Source organism: Cornus florida, unplaced genomic scaffold, assembly GCF_030987335.1.
Source record: "Cornus florida cultivar Cherokee Brave unplaced genomic scaffold, ASM3098733v1 CherokeeBrave_3.0.0_Hap2_Chr11, whole genome shotgun sequence".
Classification (NCBI taxonomy): Eukaryota; Viridiplantae; Streptophyta; class Magnoliopsida; order Cornales; family Cornaceae; genus Cornus; species Cornus florida.
In genome coordinates, this window is record NW_026775581.1 from 15,255,823 (window position 1) to 15,274,416 (window position 18,594).

An 18,594-nucleotide genomic window follows, 5' to 3' on the forward strand; every position below is an offset into this window, starting at 1 on the left:
ATGATTTTGAAAATGATTTGAAGAAAGATTTACTGAAAAATGAATTTGAAAAGGTTTTGCTGAAAAATGATTTGAAACAAAGTGATTTGAAAAATTCTTGTGTTGAGGAGTTTTCAAAAGAAAATGCTGAAAAAGTGTTTGAGCCAAAAGCTCCATTTCTGGATGCCTTAAAAGGATCCATTTCAAAAGACAAGCAAAAGGCAAAAACCAAGGAAATCATGGAAATGTTTAGGCAAGTGAAAGTCAATCTTCCACTTTTAGATGCAATCAAGCAAATTCCGGCTTATGCCAAATTCTTGAAAGACTTGTGCACCAAAAAATGGAAGAACAAGAGCCAAGCACCAAGAAAAGTGGTTTTGACCGAGCAAGTGAGCTCAATTTTGCAACATAACACTTTACCAAAGTTAAAGGACCTTGGTTCACCTACTACTTCATGCATCATTGGTGATCATATCATTAATTGGGCGATTCTTGACTTAGGAGCAAGTGTTAACCTTTTTCCATACTCGGTTTATGTCAAATTAGGCCTAGGTGAATTGAAACCGACGTTGGTAGTTTTACAACTTACCAACCAATCCATTAAGAAGCCTAGGGGTATAATTGAGGATGTTTTGATAAAGATTGACAAATTGTTCTTCCCCATTGATTTCGTTGTCATTGACACGGAACTGGTCCCCAATCCTAAAAGCCAAATTCCCGTTATCCTTGACAGTCCTTTCTTGGCAACCGCTAATGCCAACATCAATTGTAGGACGGGGATAATGAAGATCTCATTTGGCCACATGAAGGTGAAGTTGAATATCTTTAATCCCACACCCAATTCATTTGATAAATATGAAGGAGAGGTTAATGTTGTAGATAAATGCCACGATCTTCCATGTCAAGGAAGTGAGCTTTTGTGTAAGACCAAAACTTCAAAGGGATCATCTTCAACCTTACATTCTCAAAGTGTTGTTGATAAGTGCTTAAATGTTGCACATTTCAGCACCTAAGCTAGGGTATTTCAGTCTTTGCATTTATCTTAAGTTTATGTTTTAGTCCTAATTTATGTTTATGTGTATTTCAGGGCAATAAAGTTAAAATGAGCTAAGAACGGTCCAATTAAGCCTTTTTGGAGTTAAGCAAATATTTTCAGAAAATGGCACAAAGCGGTCAATCTTGGGCCTTTGATGATGTTCCCAAAGATGGAGAAGCAAACCAAATAGCCCGAGGCAAAAATGGAGCTGAATAAGGCTTAAAGGAATTTTCCAACTCTGGGGGATCGATCCCCCAAGGTGGGGGATCCATCCCCCAGGACTTGGCAACATTGCATATTTTTATTTTAATGTTTGGGCTTATTTTGTAACCTAGTGGGCTTTAATAGGTTTATTACTTAAGCCCAGTGAGGCCCATTGTTTTTAGGGTTAGTATTTATTAGTTTAGTGATTTATTATTTGAAGAATTAAGTTTTGATTATTATTTTTTAATTTGTATTGTGATATCGTTCTCTCTGGAAGAAAACGAAAGGAAAAAAAAAAAAGCGAGGGTTTCAAGAATATTTTTTACAGAGGCTTTGTCTATAGTTGAAGGAAGAAGAAGAAGGGCCAAAAGATGGAGATAAGACTTGTTGACACCTTGATCATCTCCTCCATGAGCTAGTTCTTCACTTAGGGCTTGGATGAGCCCTAAGTTCATGTAACCCTAACCTTTGTATTTCTTTTCTTGGGGAATTATTATGTTGTAATTAAATTGTATGGCCTTGCGATTTCTTAATATATACATGCTTGATTTGATAAATTAGGGTTTGTATTGATAAATTCTTCCATTGAAATCTCCAATTGATTGTATGTCTATGTATGATTAATTAGGGATTTTATTCTTCATTAGATGATTAGAATTTAATTCTTCCATTGATTCTATATGAAAATTGCATGTCTGGGTGTGATTGATTTAGAATTATACTCTACACTAGATACTTCTTTTAGTTGTGTTTAGTGATGGCCATAGCATGAGACTTAGTTGATACAATTGTTAATTAATTTGATGGATAAAGGCTTAATCATGATAGATTGTTTTTCAAATTAGCTTATTTGTCATTAGTTAATTGTAGTAAAGTAGGCAATCTATGCTTGATTATTTTAATCAATGCTTCTAATTACAATTAGTATTATCTTCTTGATTGATGTGTACTCTTATTGGATACATTTGTGAATGTGTATGGTGGGTTATGACGTAGTCTTGAATGGGTTCTACACTTTAGTTTAATTGTCATGAGGTAGATAATTCATTCTTGATGTTGATAATCTATGCTTACAATTGTGATTTGTGATGATAATGTGACCACATCTATAATTACACTAATAAATTCCCCATTAATTGAAAGCATATGGTTAATTGCATGGGCTTAGTGGTGAATCCTAACCCTAAGACTCTCTTCCTATCTCTTTAATTCTTAGTTTAATGTCATTTCTATTTTCATGCTTTTAATTGAATTTTAGTTTAATCACTCCACCAAAATATTTTTCTCTCACACTCTTTCTCTCTCTCTCTCTCTTCTCTCTTTTACAATCTAATTAGTATTAAAATCAAGTTTAGTCCCAACACGGGTTCAATCCCTTGGGTTCGATCCCTTCTCACTTCATACTACATAGTATAAGTGTCTAGCGGTTTACAAATGTAAACTATGATGCCCGCTTGATACCATTTCCAAAACCAAAGTGTTGTGCATTATTTTTTGCACACGCTCGGGTCGCATCAGTTGTTTCAAATTCTTGCTTTGAAAGGGCATGGAAGCCCAAAGATTGTGATTGCATTGACAAGGGATCAAAAGTTTCTTTTGAGCTTAATCCAATGACGACGGCCGTTCCAATACGCCAAACTGAATGTAGTGAATGTGTGGTTCAAGAAAAGCCTTTTATATCAAATTTAAATTTATAAAAACCACTACCAACACTACTACTAACGTAGCAAGAGTGAGTAGGGATCGTCCCAAGGGATTATACGTGTTGGAATTTCAACTTCGACTCTAGCGTACCAAATGATTGCAAAAGAGAATTGGGTTGGTTGATTACTTCTAGAAAAGAATTAATTAAAATGCAATAAGATAAAGAGTAAGTAAGAAGGAAAGGTCTTGGGGTGTAGAGATCACCACCAAACAATACTATTCCAAACCATAATCAAGTGACTAATGAGGGAAATGAATGTATTGCAACAATGTTGTGTGTATAAAAGACATTCAATTGGTAAGGGTGACTCAACAAGTGCAAATTGTCTCAATCAACATGTGTGAGGCCACAATACATCTATTGGTAGAGGAATATATTGTCTAGACATCATGTGAAGAGAACAAAATATCAAATCAAGTCATTGAACCTTTCATTAAGCTCATAGTCCAAGCAATCCATAAGGATGACTTAGTTAAACATGCATTATCTAAACATCATGTGAGAGGCCACAATTTATCTATTGGGAGAGGAATAAATTGTCTAAACACATGTGAAAGATACAACATATCATAACTAGTCATTAATCCTTCATTAAGCTCACAATCCACATACAACACAATATTAGAGGAATATGCCATTTAGACTTACAAGCATGGAACATCAAACATCAAGAGTAGATTCTCCTCCCATCTAACATTATACTACCACTACACTACTAGCATGAAAATAAAGCTATCTAGACTAGGGGAGAGGCACAAGCCATCAAGAATAGGCATAAACCATCAAATGAACCAAAATAGCATTCATTAAGCATATCATCTTGATAATCTCTAGATCTATAGCATCAATACACATAGACATGCATCAAAAACACTAAATCTAGAGATAAGCACATGAATATCCTACTTTAGCATACATAGACATATGGGTAGCATAGAACAGTCAATTGGAAGCATTAAACCATACAAACCATGAAATAATCAAGATTTATATATACATGAATATCAAGATGTATCATACAACACTAATCCCTCAATAATACACAAGATTAGAGTATAGAAAGCATGCTTGGGGCTAACTCTAGCCCCAAGAGGATGTCTAGACACTCATGGTAGTGATGATCTAACCCTCAAGGGCTAACTCCATGGCTGCTCCTTGTTAGTGAAGATCTCCTCCAATGGTGCTCTAGCTTCCCTCCTTCCTCCTCTCCAAGAATAGCCTCCAAGATGATTTTCAATGTGTGACAAGAGACTCTAGACTCCTCTCCAAAAATTGTATCATATTCCTTATATAGGTAGGTCAAATACACCCTATGATGAGCTGTGGTCGTGCAAGGCATATTCTCCAATGATTGGGTGAAGGACGGAATAAATGAGCTGGACTTTAACTTTTTCTCGCTGGAGGAAGTTCGATCGATCGAACCTTAACTTGGATTGATCGAAGATGGGTTCGATCGATCGAACTGCATCTTGGATCGATCGAAGTGGTCTGACTCCTCCGGATAAGAACAAGGCTGAGATATTTCGAAGATATTTATGGGGAAAAGGACAAAAGTGGTTGGTAGGCGTACAGTTGTGGATAAGATCAATCATTTGAATAGGACAAAATAGGGTTCGATCGATCGAAGGTGATGTTGGATCGATCGAACTTGGAATTTCAGCAAAGGCCAAGGTTGGATCTATCGAGAAGTACTGTGATCGATCATAGATCGAACTCTAAGTTGGATCGATCGAACTTTTCAGCTGCACAACTTTGATTCCTTTTTGCTCCTTTCTTTCTCCACTTTGCTCCCTCCTTTGGTTTATCTCAGGATTGCTTCAATTAAGCTCTTATTTAGCTGAGTTAGCTCAATTTTGGGATTAGTGCCTGAAAATATAAATAACACGTAATAAGTCTAAAAAGGCAAAGTAAGATAGATAAAGGTACTAGAATGCTTAAGCTTAACGGGTTTAAATGCGCACTTTTCAGTGCTCATCATCCAACAAGTTCTTCAAAGAACCATTTGCTGGGTGGAGTTCAAAGCATCTATCACCCCAACAAGGAGGGGATGCATTATAAGATCTTCGATTCGGGCTAAAAGAGCCCAATGTCTTGCTAGAGACGTTAAAGACTAGCAAAACATTTCATAGGGTGTCAAAATCCTATTCCTCCCTCATTTCTATCTTTAATTTCATTTCTTGCGAAGTTTAGATACTTGTTTTTGGTTCATATGCATTGCTAGGAACTGTGATTAGGATTGCATGCACTTTATGTTCTGATTTAGCATTCTACATAAGTTCGATCGATCTTAAACGAGAGTTCGATCGATCGAACTTCCACCTGCATCCAACACTTAGAAAAAATTTCGACTTGCATCCACCTGCATCCAAATCACCTCTCTGTCCTATCGTTCGAACTTATTCTCAAATCAATCAGAAGACCTTAGATCGATCCAACTTCAAAGTTCGATCAATCTCGTGCTCCAATACTTAGAAAAAATTTGAGCCTGCATCAACCTGTATATTTCAGCTCTCTGTCTCATCGATCGAAAACATTTCAAGATCGATCTGAAGTTCTTCGATCGATCCAACTTCAAAGTTCGATCGATCTTTAGTTCCAACACTTAACCAAATTTTTGAACCAAAACCTGGATATTTTTGCTCTCTGTCTGATCGATGGAACATTTTGTTCAGATCGATCTCTATTCTTCAATTCTCTATTTTGACCTTTGTTTGACTTTATTTGACTTTTTAATTTTCAAAAATCCAAAAATATATTTGTTTTATTTTATTTTATTTCATTTTCCAAAAAAAAAAAAAAAGATTTTACTTCATTTATTTCAAAAATCCAAAAATATTTTATTTTTTCTTAAAATCCAAAAATATTTTCTATTTTTCAATTTTAATTTTAAATTTTAAATTTTAGTTTTTAATTTTTTAAAATTTTTAAAAATTCCAAAAATACTTTGAAGAAAGATCATCATAGTTCGATTGATCTGAAATCTCAGTTTGATCGATCGAATTGAACGGGAAAAGTTTTTAAAAATAAAACCTGAGGGTCTCAAGATCAATTCATTAGATCGATCCAACCCTCCAAACCCTCATCCTTCATCGCCGCTGCACTCATCCATCTTCATCATCTTCTCCGGTGAATCTCCGGCGAGTTCCAGTGAGCTTCGACTCTCTCGCTCTTCTCTCTTCTCGGATTTCACCCCTTCGCATCTCATTTCCACTTCTCTCATATTTTAGGTGAGATCCGAGATCCACTTTGTGATTTAAGCTTCTATTTTATGTATTTGCACTTTATATGCTTGATTCATGATATATTGTTAATGAAATCCACCATTGATGAAGCTCAAAGCATATTTTATATATGTGTATATAGATTTGTATATATTTGTGTATTTTGAATCCATTTTGGGAGTATGGGCCATGCTATGTGAGTAGGATTGATGATTTCATGAGTGGATGGGCCCACGAACTTGTTCGTGTGGCCCCCGTGCTTCCAAAGTCACAGATCTGTGACCTTTCGATTTTCATCTTCGCACAGTTCGATCGATCGAACTTCTATCTCAGATCGATCTTGAGAGATCAATCGAACTCATCTTTTTCAGTTTCTTAGATCGATCGAAGTTTTGAGATCGATCTCAAACCTTTTTATGGTCAATCGAACTTCACAGATCTCATACACACACTTCATTCATCAAGTATTATGTTCATGCTATCTCATATATGCCCAATGCCTGTGATATTCCACATTGGATGCATTTCGTACTTACATTGTTTAACATGCTTCATATCCTATCACTTGCATAGATTCATGTCATCTATATGTTTTGTCTATCTTATTTGACATGCATATTTCTATTTTGTGCTTTCAATTCTTTATTCTGGCACTGACTCCCTTTGTAAGTTTTTAAATGATTTTTTAGGACATAACTAAGCGCACAACACATGCCTCAAAGACATATCAGACCTAGGATAGAGGAGCCAGCAGAGCCCTCTCATGCACAGGAGGAGCCATTAGAGCCTACTCCACCTCAGTCACCTTCTCATGAGGTTGAGGCTGATCATATTCCATCTCCTTTTGAGGCTCAGCCTGCTTTTACACCATCTCCATCTCCATCACAGGCTGAGGCTGAGGCTGAGCATTCACCATTACCATCTTCACCAGCTCAGCCAGCTCGAGAGTGGGACAAGCCTGCGCCTAGATATGCGCATAAGACAGTGGACCATGAGTCAGCTTTCAACACAAATTTCTTGTAACAACCCGGTCATTTGCCTCCCTTTCCTTTTTCTCGAAATTTTACGAATGAATTTTTTTCGTTTAATTTTCTTTTCTGAGCTCTGTTTCGTGTCGCTTAGTGTCATCTCGAGTGCTCAAAATTGGTTTCTGAGACTCTTTCATGTGAATTGACAACTTCCTTTGAGGACCGAGTTATTTTCGCATTTTTCGTTTTTCAGACACTATGCGCTATTTCGTCTTTTCCCTATTTTGTCATTTTTCCTATTTCGTCTTATCTCTGTTTGTCAGTTTTTGGCACAACCTCACTTCTCATGCTCGGAGTTGGTTTTTGAATTCACGTGCCTTCATCTTGAATGGTTTCCTCGAAATACGTATCTTTATTTTTACAAAAAAGTACTCTGGTTGCTCCCGGTGTCCGTAGGGGCATGATGCAAAGTTCTTTGAAATTATTTTCTTTTTTTGGGGTGTTTTTCGTAAATATCTTTTGAAGATATTTTATTTCAGAGGTTCTTAAGAAAATATTTTTGCAAGATATTTTCATTCTGGGTCAGAAGTGCAGTTTTCACTTTTTGGAGGGGGCCATTGTGCAATTAATGAAAGTTATTACAAAATGTCTTGTTTTGAGCCTGGATCCTCGTACAAGATTCATTTTCACATTTCGTCGAGTTGTGTACTCTTGGAATTTCCTCCTGGACGATGTTTTCCAGTTTCAGGGTTTCTGGACCCGGTTAGCGCCAAACTTGTTTTAGGCATAACTTTTTACTCGGGACTCAGTTTTTGACGCCGTTTCTTCCGTTGTTCATATTTTATCATTTTAAATCTTTTTCCTTCACAAAGTTTTGCCATTTGAGCGCGTCTGCTCAAATTTTACTTTTTCGGACCCGGCGGGGCCCGTTCGGGGCACTTTTTGAGATTTCCATAAAAGGGGGGTGAGATATTTCATTTTTCATCTTATCCCCTCTTCATGCATGACCTGGAGCTCCCATGGCAGCCCAAGGGGTGCTGCCATCTTCTCTCTCCTCTTTTGGTTCACTTTTCCTTGTTGGAAAGTCTTCGGCCTTAACGTTTGTTGTCCCCCTCGCCGTGCTCTACCTTTCCCCCTTATTAGAATTCAGTTTTGACCATTTCTTGAGTTTGGTTTTGAGGTCAAGTTATGATTTTGATGGGGCTTTCGTGGGGGTTATGTTCACGGCGTTGTCCCCGACAAAACCTAGTAGTTTCGTCGGATTCGGAGCCGTTCCATTTTGATGGCATTTGATATTTTCATCTCAAATTGAGGTAGGGGATGTTTTAGGTTTAAATTCTTGTTATATAGCATGCTTGTGATGCTTATACTACTTGTTTGAATGATTAAATATAAAATCTAGAGGATGCTCATTGTCGTGTATTAAAATTAGAACATTTGAATAAGTATTAAAGATTTTATTTAATATTTATCTTAGGTGAAAGATTAATTCACATGGCCTTAACTAGCATGAAATTAATATGTGTTAGCATATTATATTAGGCCTTAGCATGCTCTTCAACATAGTTGAATTTGAAAGTAATTGGAGGTGTTTTGAAAATTAGTAATTATTAATTAATTTGCCCCGAGTGCACTATTCACTCCATTTGAATTCTGACTTGATATTCTTGATCTACGTGCCATATAGCTTCACATATATTTGATTTAGAATATTCGGTGAGGTTTTGAAACCTTTCATTTAATTAATTTCCTTGTTTAAGATTTAATTCTCATGGTGATATACAACTTGGAATTGAATTGTGGTATGCTAGAAAATTAAGCTTTGGTGTGGTTGTTCACATATATTAAATTGGGATTAATTGCATGAGAATTGCAACCATTATTTTTTATTTAACTCTAGTGAAAGTTTAATTTACATAGGTGCAACTTGCATGAAATAAGCTTGTGATGTGATATTACATTAGTCCTTGGCATGTTCTCAAAGATATGTTAAATTGAGAGCATTTGGTTAAGTTTGAAAATCTAGAGATTTTAATTAAAATCTATTTTGGGGTCCCATTAGCTTAATTAAGGTTTTAACTTGATGTTTGTATTGGCCATGACTTTTTTACTTGTATATATTAATTTGGGACTATTTGAAGTTATTTTAGAACCTTGGGATTTAAATTAGCATGATTTAATTAAAGTTGTACTTTGTTGTTCTAACAACCTAATTGAGTTTTAGGATGGATATAGGTGATGACATTGCCATGTCCTTTAACATGTGTTAAATTGAGGTTAATTGGAATTGAATCGGAATCTATAGAATTTAATTGTGTTTATCTATTTAAATTCTATCAATTTGCTCCATGATCTAGTTGTGTTTTAGAAGTGGTTTCTATATTCAAATCACGGAATTAAACTTGTTGTATATTCATTTGTTTATGTTTTGAGCATTAGATAACATAGTTGCTATGTTTATACTCATGAGAATATGTTTTCCTTATTGAATATATTATTGCCTTGTGTAATGATTTGCACATTTCGTATTTAACATCATTCATGCATAGCGTGTAACGAATCGCACACTGAAGATTCGACATTCATCACATCATATTAGTTGTAGACTTAGAGCATTTATTGTATAGGTTTCCAAATTTGGTTGTGCTTGGTAGATAGTTGATTATCTTGCATATTCCTGTTGATATATGCGTTGTTGCACAACTTGTTGATTTTGGAAACTTGGGGATGTCGTTGTTTGACTATGGTTAGGACGTGGTTCTAGTACGGGGGATGGTCCCTCTATATGGTCTAGTGCGCACGTAGGGAGGTTACCCATGGGCTAGTAACCCTAAAGTAACTATGTTGTCGGTCTGATCCGGCGTGACGTCCGAGTATCCACTTTGTTTGATTTCGCATTTCATTTTCAAGTTGATAACTAGATGATGTTGTAACTTGTTGTTTCTTATTTGTCGTTCCATTTTAAGTTACAAGATGTTAACTTTGCGAAATTGTGCTTTATGCGTTGTATCGGAAGTTCCAATGTTGGCTAAATTGCATCGAAATTGAAAATCGTGTTTTGACGTTCTAATAAAGCTTAGGATTGATCCCATTGATTCATTTATAACATAGACGTTAGGTGGCATGAACCACTACTGTTATTTTGTGCTTTAGATTCTAAGTTGATGGCTTTGAGAACTTAAACCTTGTTGCATTGTATAACATGCTCTTTTGTTGTTGAATTGCATGGATAATGTGATTCTTGTTAACTTGTATTCAAATATGCTTATGTCATGTTGTATGGATTACTCTAGACCTAGTTCAATTGTATTGAAAATGCAATTCATATTAATCTATGCTCAAGCATTCTTCTTGTCGTGTTCTTTGGATTCTCCCAACCATGATTCGTTTCATACACGTATGTATATCATGATTCTTGTTGCTTAGACTCTAAGGTAGCTTAGGATGCTCCCCGAGTCTCACTTGGACATAGACGTTAGGTGGCATGAGCCCCTTTAACATGTTTCACCTTAAGGTGATAAATTTGTAAAATGCTAGGTCGATGCATGCTCATCTCCTACGAGTAGCTTTATGTTACTCACCCCTACGATACTGGGGCATATTTCAGGTACGAAGACTTGGTTCGTGACGCCTAGCATTCCTTGGATGTCGTGTAGCTTTCAAGTTTCCATTTCATGCGAATGTTAGCATGAAATGTCATTTTATAGACTTATATGTCAAAATATGTATATTTGATTCCATGTATGTAATGTGTACTTAAGTGCACTCCTTTCAATGTATTTAATGTGTATGAGATGAGGCCGGAGGCCAATGACATGTATATTGTATTCTATGTACTTTTTAACTTCGTGAAATATTGTGAAAATCTTGAAAAATCGCAAGTCATTGCTTCACCGTGGTTGCATCGGGTTTTGGAATTCCGTTTTCATTCTTTCATAGGGTCTTATAAATCATGTTTGAAGTGTGGCCAAGGGCCAAACGGTCATTTGATCCCGTTTTGTATTTTTGGATTCCGAGTTTTCATTCCAAGTTCCATTTTTGCCTTTTTGCCCGTTGGGGGGTCGGATTTTGTATCGGTAGTATTTTTAAGTCGTGGACCATTGTAGCACGTCCAAATAGGTAAGTTACGCTTGCGTGCATGGTCGTTTCCGGGCAAAACCTTATCGTTTGTGTTTTGAGCCTCTTGTGAATCCATTTTGCATTTTTTTTGCATATTCTGATCTAGGGGCCTTATGGACCTCTCACGGTGGTTTTATTTCCTTCTTTCAACATGGTTGAATAGAAAGCGTGATTTTGGGGGGGTTTCTTTTTCGTGTTTTTCCAGAAAATGTCGTCTTGGTGCCGGAAATCGATCGCAAAGTTCAGCTTTCAGTTTTCTATTTAGCAGCTTTTTCGACCCTCTGGACCAGATTTCTTGGGAGGGCATTTTGGGCATTTTACATTGCATTTTTTTGGAATTCTCTCGCGAGTCACGTAGAAAACTCAATTTTGAGGGGGGTTTCTTCTCTGTGTTTTTGCAAAAAATTTCATCTAGGCCTCCAAATTCAGCCTCTGTTCCGGATTTTTCTGAAAAACAAACCCACAGCAGCTTTATGGGCTGCTGCTGCCAGCCATGTGCGCACCGGCGCGCGCGCGGCGTGCATGGGCGCGCGCATTGGCGTGCGCATGGGGCTGTCGTGGCCCCTCGTCGGGCCGCCGCGACGTCATTTCTTCTTTTGGGCTTTTCTCCTTCGTCCGGACTCCGATTCAAGTGAATTTTTTTTTGAACTTGACTATTTTTTCGCTGTCTTTCCAACGGTGTGCTCGGTTGCACCAGCTTCTTCCTGGATAATTACCAGTTTACCCTTTTTGCCTTAAGTGCTCCGTTTTCTTCGTCATGTCGTTTCTCCTTCGTCCGGACTCCGAATCATGCGATTCTTGAGTCCATCTTGATTAGTTTTTCATTGTACTTCCAGCGGCGTGCTCGGTGGCACCCAAATCTACAGTTTTCAGAGAGGACTATTTTGCCCCCGGGGGCTTATTTGTCATGTTTTCGATCTTTTGCTTCCGCATCAGTTCTTGTTGAGTTCCACGACCTCATGGAAGGTCACTTTGACTTCTTAGAGTCTTGTTTTCTGTTTTCGCTTCCGCATTCGGATCCGTTATCGGATCATCCTTACGGTTCATCACAGGACACGCTGGCCTAAAAACTAGGGTCGTCACAGGTGGTATCAGAGCGTCCGGGTTCGAATACCTTGGACGACGGGTTTTGGGTGCATATCATGCTCATGTTGTTTTGCTTTGATTTGTCATTTGTATCTTGATAACAGGTCTTCTATGATAACATGTTCACATGTTCAGGTGTTTTGAGACATCTATCATTGGTTGAGCATGCTTTTGTGTATATATGGTTCCTGATAACATGTTCTGTGTCACTATCATGTTCTGGTGTGATAACATGTCTGTGTGCTTCTTGATAACATGTTTGATTTGATAACATGCCTATTTGCTTATGTGGCAACTTGTTTACTACTTGTGTGAGTAGATAGTTATGCTATGTTGCATGCTACTTGTTTACTTTATGTCAGGTTTTTGCATTGTCTCTTAGGATCTGTCGTATCCCTTCGATGCGTTCTTGTTTCACGAGTTTCTTCCTTGGATAGGAGAAATTCATTCTGTGAGGACCCATGTAGGGAACCTTCTTGTCTGTTCTGTTGGTTGATGCGAGTAAGGCTCATGCGAGCGTAGAGGACTGCGATTCACTTTTTTTTTCCTTGTCCGGTGGATTGAGACGTGGGCCAGGGAGGCACCGTTTCATTTCCTTTTCCAGCGTGGCTTTTAGATCTAAGGCCTTAAGCGTAATGGTGCCAGTGTCATTGTTGTCAGAGTTTTGGGATTAGCTACCCCAACTCTCGCAGATGCCTGGTTTCCGTAGTGCCTTTGGTAATGATCATTTTCGACATTGATGTCATTGGTATCGAAAAGTTCCCTTCTGGGGCATGTTACGAACTAGTGCCTTATACTGTCATGCTACCTTACTGACGAGTAAGTGTTGGCGGGTTCTGGTCAGTATTCGTACTGCCTTGTCACTCTCTTCTTCTATCATGTTTCAACGTTTCGTTGTCTTGGGATTCTCTCGGTAGTTGACGTTGAGTTAACGTGACGATTCGTATGACATGTTGCCTCGGTTCTTGGTTTCGCGTTCCTTCAATTGATCTGTAGACTTCGGGATTTGTCCTTCAGTGCGTTGTGAGCTGTCCTTTGATTTGACCTTTTGTTCGGTCATTATTCTGTTCTCTCTGGTATGTTCCTAATTTCGGGGACGAAATTCCTTTAAGAAGGGTAGGTTGTAACAACCCGGTCATTTGCCTCCCTTTCCTTTTTCTTGAAATTTTACGAATGAATTTTTTTCGTTTAATTTTCTTTTCTGAGCTCTGTTTCGTGTCGCTTAGTGTCATCTCGAGTGCTCAGAATTGGTTTCTGAGACTCTTTCATGTGAATTGACAACTTCCTTTTGGGGACCGAGTCATTTTCGCATTTTTCGTTTTTCGGACACTATGCGCTATTTCGTCTTTTCCCTATTCTGTCATTTGCCCTATTTCGCCTTATCTTTGTTTGTCAGTTTTTGGCACAACCTCACTTCTCATGCCCGGAGTTGGTTTTTGAATTCACGTGCCTTCATCTTGAATGGTTTCCTCGAAATACGTATCTTTATTTTTACAAGAAAGTACTCTGGTTGCTCCCGGTGTCCGTAGGGGCATGGATGCAAAGTTCTTTGAAATTATTTTCTTTTTTTGGGGTGTTTTTCGTAAATATCTTTTGAAGATATTTTATTTCAGGGGTTCTTAAGAACATATTTTTGGAAGATATTTTCATTCTGGGTCATAAGTGTAGTTTTCACTTTTTGGAGGGGGCCATTGTGCAATTAATGAAAGTTATTGCAAAATGTCTTGTTTTGAGCCTGGATCCTCGTACAAGATTCATTTTCACATTTCGTCGAGTTGTGTACTCTTGGAATTTCCTCCTGGACGATGTTTTCCAGTTTCAGGGTTTCTGGACCCGGTTAGCGCCAAACTTGTTTTGGGCATAACTTTTTACTCGGGACTCAGTTTTTGACGCCGTTTCCTCCGTTGTTCATATTTTATCATTTTAAATCTTTTTCCTTCACAAAGTTTTGCCATTTGAGCGCGTCTGCTCAAATTTTACTTTTTCGGACCCGACGGGGCCCGTTCGGGGCACTTTTTGAGATTTCCATAAAAGGAGGGTGAGATATTTCATTTTTCATCTTCTCCCCTCTTCATGCATGACCTGGAGCTCCCATGGCAGCCAAAGGGGTGCTGCCATCTTCTCTCTCCTCTTTTGGTTCACTTTTCCTTGTTGGAAAGTCTTCGGCCTTAACGTTTGTTGTCCCCCTCGCCGTGCTCTACCTTTCCCCCTTATTAGAATTCAGTTTTGACCATTTCTTGAGTTTGGTTTTGAGGTCAAGTTATGATTTTGATGGGGCTTTCATGGGGGTTATGTTCACGGCGATGTCCCCGACAAAACCTAGTAGTTTCGTCGGATTCGGAGCCGTTCCATTTTGATGGCATTTGATATTTTCATCTCAAATTGAGGTAGGGGATGTTTTAGGTTTAAATTCTTGTTATATAGCATGCTTGTGATGCTTATACTACTTGTTTGAATGATTAAATATAAAATCTAGAGATTTTATTATTTATTTTTCTTGTACGGGATCTAATTTTCCCGGTTGCTCATGACTTGGTTTAAACATGTAGCATGATTTTATATTGCCCCTTGATATGCTCATTGTCGTGTATTAAAATTAGAACATTTGAATAAGTATTAAAGATTTTATTTAATATTTATCTTAGGTGAAAGATTAATTCACATGGCCTTAACTAGCATGAAATTAATATGTGTTAGCATATTATATTAGGCCTTAGCATGCTCTTCAACGTAGTTGAATTTGAAAGTAATTGGAGGTGTTTTGAAAATTAGTAATTATTAATTAATTTGCCCCAAGTGCACTATTCACTCCATTTGAATTCTGACTTGATATTCTTGATCTATGTGCCATATAGCTTCACATATATTTGATTTAGAATATTCGGTGAGGTTTTGAAACCTTTCATTTAATTAATTTCCTTGTTTAAGATTTAATTCTCATGGTGATATACAACTTGGAATTGAATTGTGGCATGCTAGAAAATTAAGCTTTGGTGTGGTTGTTCACATATATTAAATTGGGATTAATTGTATGAGAATTGCAACCATTATTTTTTATTTAACTCTAGTGAAAGTTTAATTTACATAGGTGCAACTTGCATGAAATAAGCTTGTGATGTGATATTACATTAGTCCTTGGCATGTTCTCAAAGATATGTTAAATTGAGAGCATTTGGTTAAGTTTGAAAATCTAGAGATTTTAATTAAAATCTATTTTGTGGTCCCATTAGCTTAATTAAGGTTTTAACTTGATGTTTGTATTGGCCATGACTTTTTTACTTGTATATATTAATTTGGGACTATTTGAAGTTATTTTAGAACCTTGGGATTTAAATTAGCATGATTTAATTAAAGTTGTACTTTGTTGTTCTAACAACCTAATTGAGTTTTAGGATGGATATAGGTGATGACATTGCCATGTCCTTTAACATGTGTTAAATTGAGGTTAATTGGAATTGAATCGGAATCTATAGAATTTAATTGTGTTTATCTATTTAAATTCTATCAATTTGCTCCATGATCTAGTTGTGTTTTAGAAGTGGTTTCTATATTCAAATCATGGACTTAAACTTGTTCTATATTCATTTGTTTATGTTTTGAGCATTGGATAACATAGTTGCTATGTTTATACTCATGAGAATATGTTTTCCTTATTGAATATATTATTGCCTTGTGTAATGATTTGCACATTTCGTATTTAACATCATTCATGCATAGCGTGTAACGAATCGCACACTGAAGATTCGACATTCATCACGTCATATTAGTTGTAGACTTAGAGCATTTATTGTATAGGTTTCCAAATTTGGTTGTGCTTGGTAGATAGTTGATTATCTTGCATATTCCTGTTGATATATGCGTTGTTGCACAACTTGTTGATTTTGGAAACTTGGGGATGTCGTTGTTTGACTATGGTTAGGACGTGGTTCTAGTACGGGGGATGGTCCCTCTATATGGTCTAGTGCGCACGTAGGGAGGTTACCCATGGGCTAGTAACCCTAAAGTAACTATGTTGTCGGTCTGATCCGGCGTGACGTCCGAGTATCCACTTTGTTTGATTTCGCATTTCATTTTCAAGTTGATAACTAGATGATGTTGTAACTTGTTGTTTCTTATTTGTCGTTCCATTTTAAGTTACAAGATGTTAACTTTGCGAAATTGTGCTTTATGCGTTGTATCGGAAGTTCCAATGTTGGCTAAATTGCATCGAAATTGAAAATCGTGTTTTGACGTTCTAATAAAGCTTAGGGTTGATCCCATTGATTCATTTATAACATAGACGTTAGGTGGCATGAACCACTACTGTTATTTTGTGCTTTAGATTCTAAGTTGATGGCTTTGAGAACTTAAACCTTGTTACATTGTATAACATGCTCTTTTGTTGTTGAATTGCATGGATAATGTGATTCTTGTTAACTTGTATTCAAATATGCTTATGTCATGTTGTATGGATTACTCTAGACCTAGTTCAATTGTATTGAAAATGCAATTCATATTAATCTATGCTCAAGCATTCTTCTTGTCGTGTTCTTTGGATTCTCCCAACCATGATTCGTTTCATACACGTATGTATATCATGATTCTTGTTGCTTAGACTCTAAGGTAGCTTAGGATGCTCCCCGAGTCTCACTTGGACATAGACGTTAGGTGGCATAAGCCCCTTTAACATGTTTCACCTTAAGGTGATAAATTTGTAAAATGCTAGGTCGATGCACGCTCATCTCCTACGAGTAGCTTTATGTTACTCACCCCTACGATACTGTGGCATATTTCAGGTACGAAGACTTGGTTCGTGACGCCTAGCATTCCTTAGATGTCGTGTAGCTTTCAAGTTTCCATTTCATGCGAATGTTAGCATGAAATGTCATTTTGTAGACTTATATGTCAAAATATGTATATTTGATTCCATGTATGTAATGTGTACTTAAGTGCACTCCTTTCAATGTATTTAATGTGTATGAGATGAGGCCGGAGGCCAATGACATGTATATTGTATTCTATGTACTTTTTAACTTCGTGAAACATTGTGAAAATCTTGAAAAATCGCAAGTCATTGCTTCACCGTGGTTGCATCGGGTGTGGGAATTCCGTTTTCATTCTTTCATAGGGTCTTATAAATCATGTTTGAAGTGTGGCCAAGGGCCAAACGGTCATTTGATCCCGTTTTGTATTTTTGGATTCCGAGTTTTCATTCCAAGTTCCATTTTTGCCTTTTTGCCCGTTGGGGGGTCGGATTTTGTATCGGTAGTATTTTTAAGTCGTGGACCATTGTAGCACGTCCAAATAGGTAAGTTACGCTTGCGTGCATGGTCGTTTCCGGGCAAAACCTTATCGTTTGTGTTTTGAGCCTCTTGTGAATCCATTTTGCATTTTTTTTGCATATTCTGATCTAGGGGCCTTATGGACCTCTCACGGTGGTTTTATTTCCTTCTTTCAACATGGTTGAATAGAAAACGTGATTTTGGGGGGGTTTCTTTTTCGTGTTTTTCCAGAAAATGTCGTCTTGGTGCCGGAAATCGATCGCAAAGTTTAGCTTTCAGTTTTCTAGTTAGCAGCTTTTTCGACCCTCTGGACCAGATTTCTTGGGAGGGCATTTTGGGCATTTTACATTGCATTTTTTTGGAATTCTCTCGCGAGTCACGTAAAAAACTCAATTTTGAGAGGGGTTTCTTCTCTGTGTTTTTGCAAAAAATTTCATCTAGGCCTCCAAATTCAGCCTCTGTTCCGGATTTTTCTGAAAAACAAACCCACAGCAGCTTTATGGGCTGCTGCTGCCAGCCATGTGTGCACCGGCGCGCGCGCGGCGTTCATGGGCGCGCGCATGGGGCTGTCGTGGCCCCTCGTCGGGCCGCCGCGACGTCATTTTTTCTTTTGGGCTTTTCTCCTTCGTCCGGACTCCGGTTCAAGTGAATTTTTTTTTGAACTTGACTATTTTTTCGCTGTCTTTCCAACGGTGTGCTCGGTTGCACCCGCTTCTTCCTGGATAATTACCAGTTTACCCTTTTTGCCTTAAGTGCTCCGTTTTCTTCGTCATGTCGTTTCTCCTTCGTCCGGACTCCGAATCATGCGATTCCTGAGTCCATCTTGATTAGTTTTTCGTTGTCCTTCCAGCGGCATGCTCGGTGGCACCCAAATCTACAGTTTTCAGAGAGGACTATTTTGCCCCCGGGGGCTTATTTGTCATGTTTTCGATCTTTTGCTTCCGCATCAGTTCTTGTTGAGTTCCACGACCTCATGGAAGGTCACTTTGACTTCTTAGAGTCTTGTTTTCTGTTT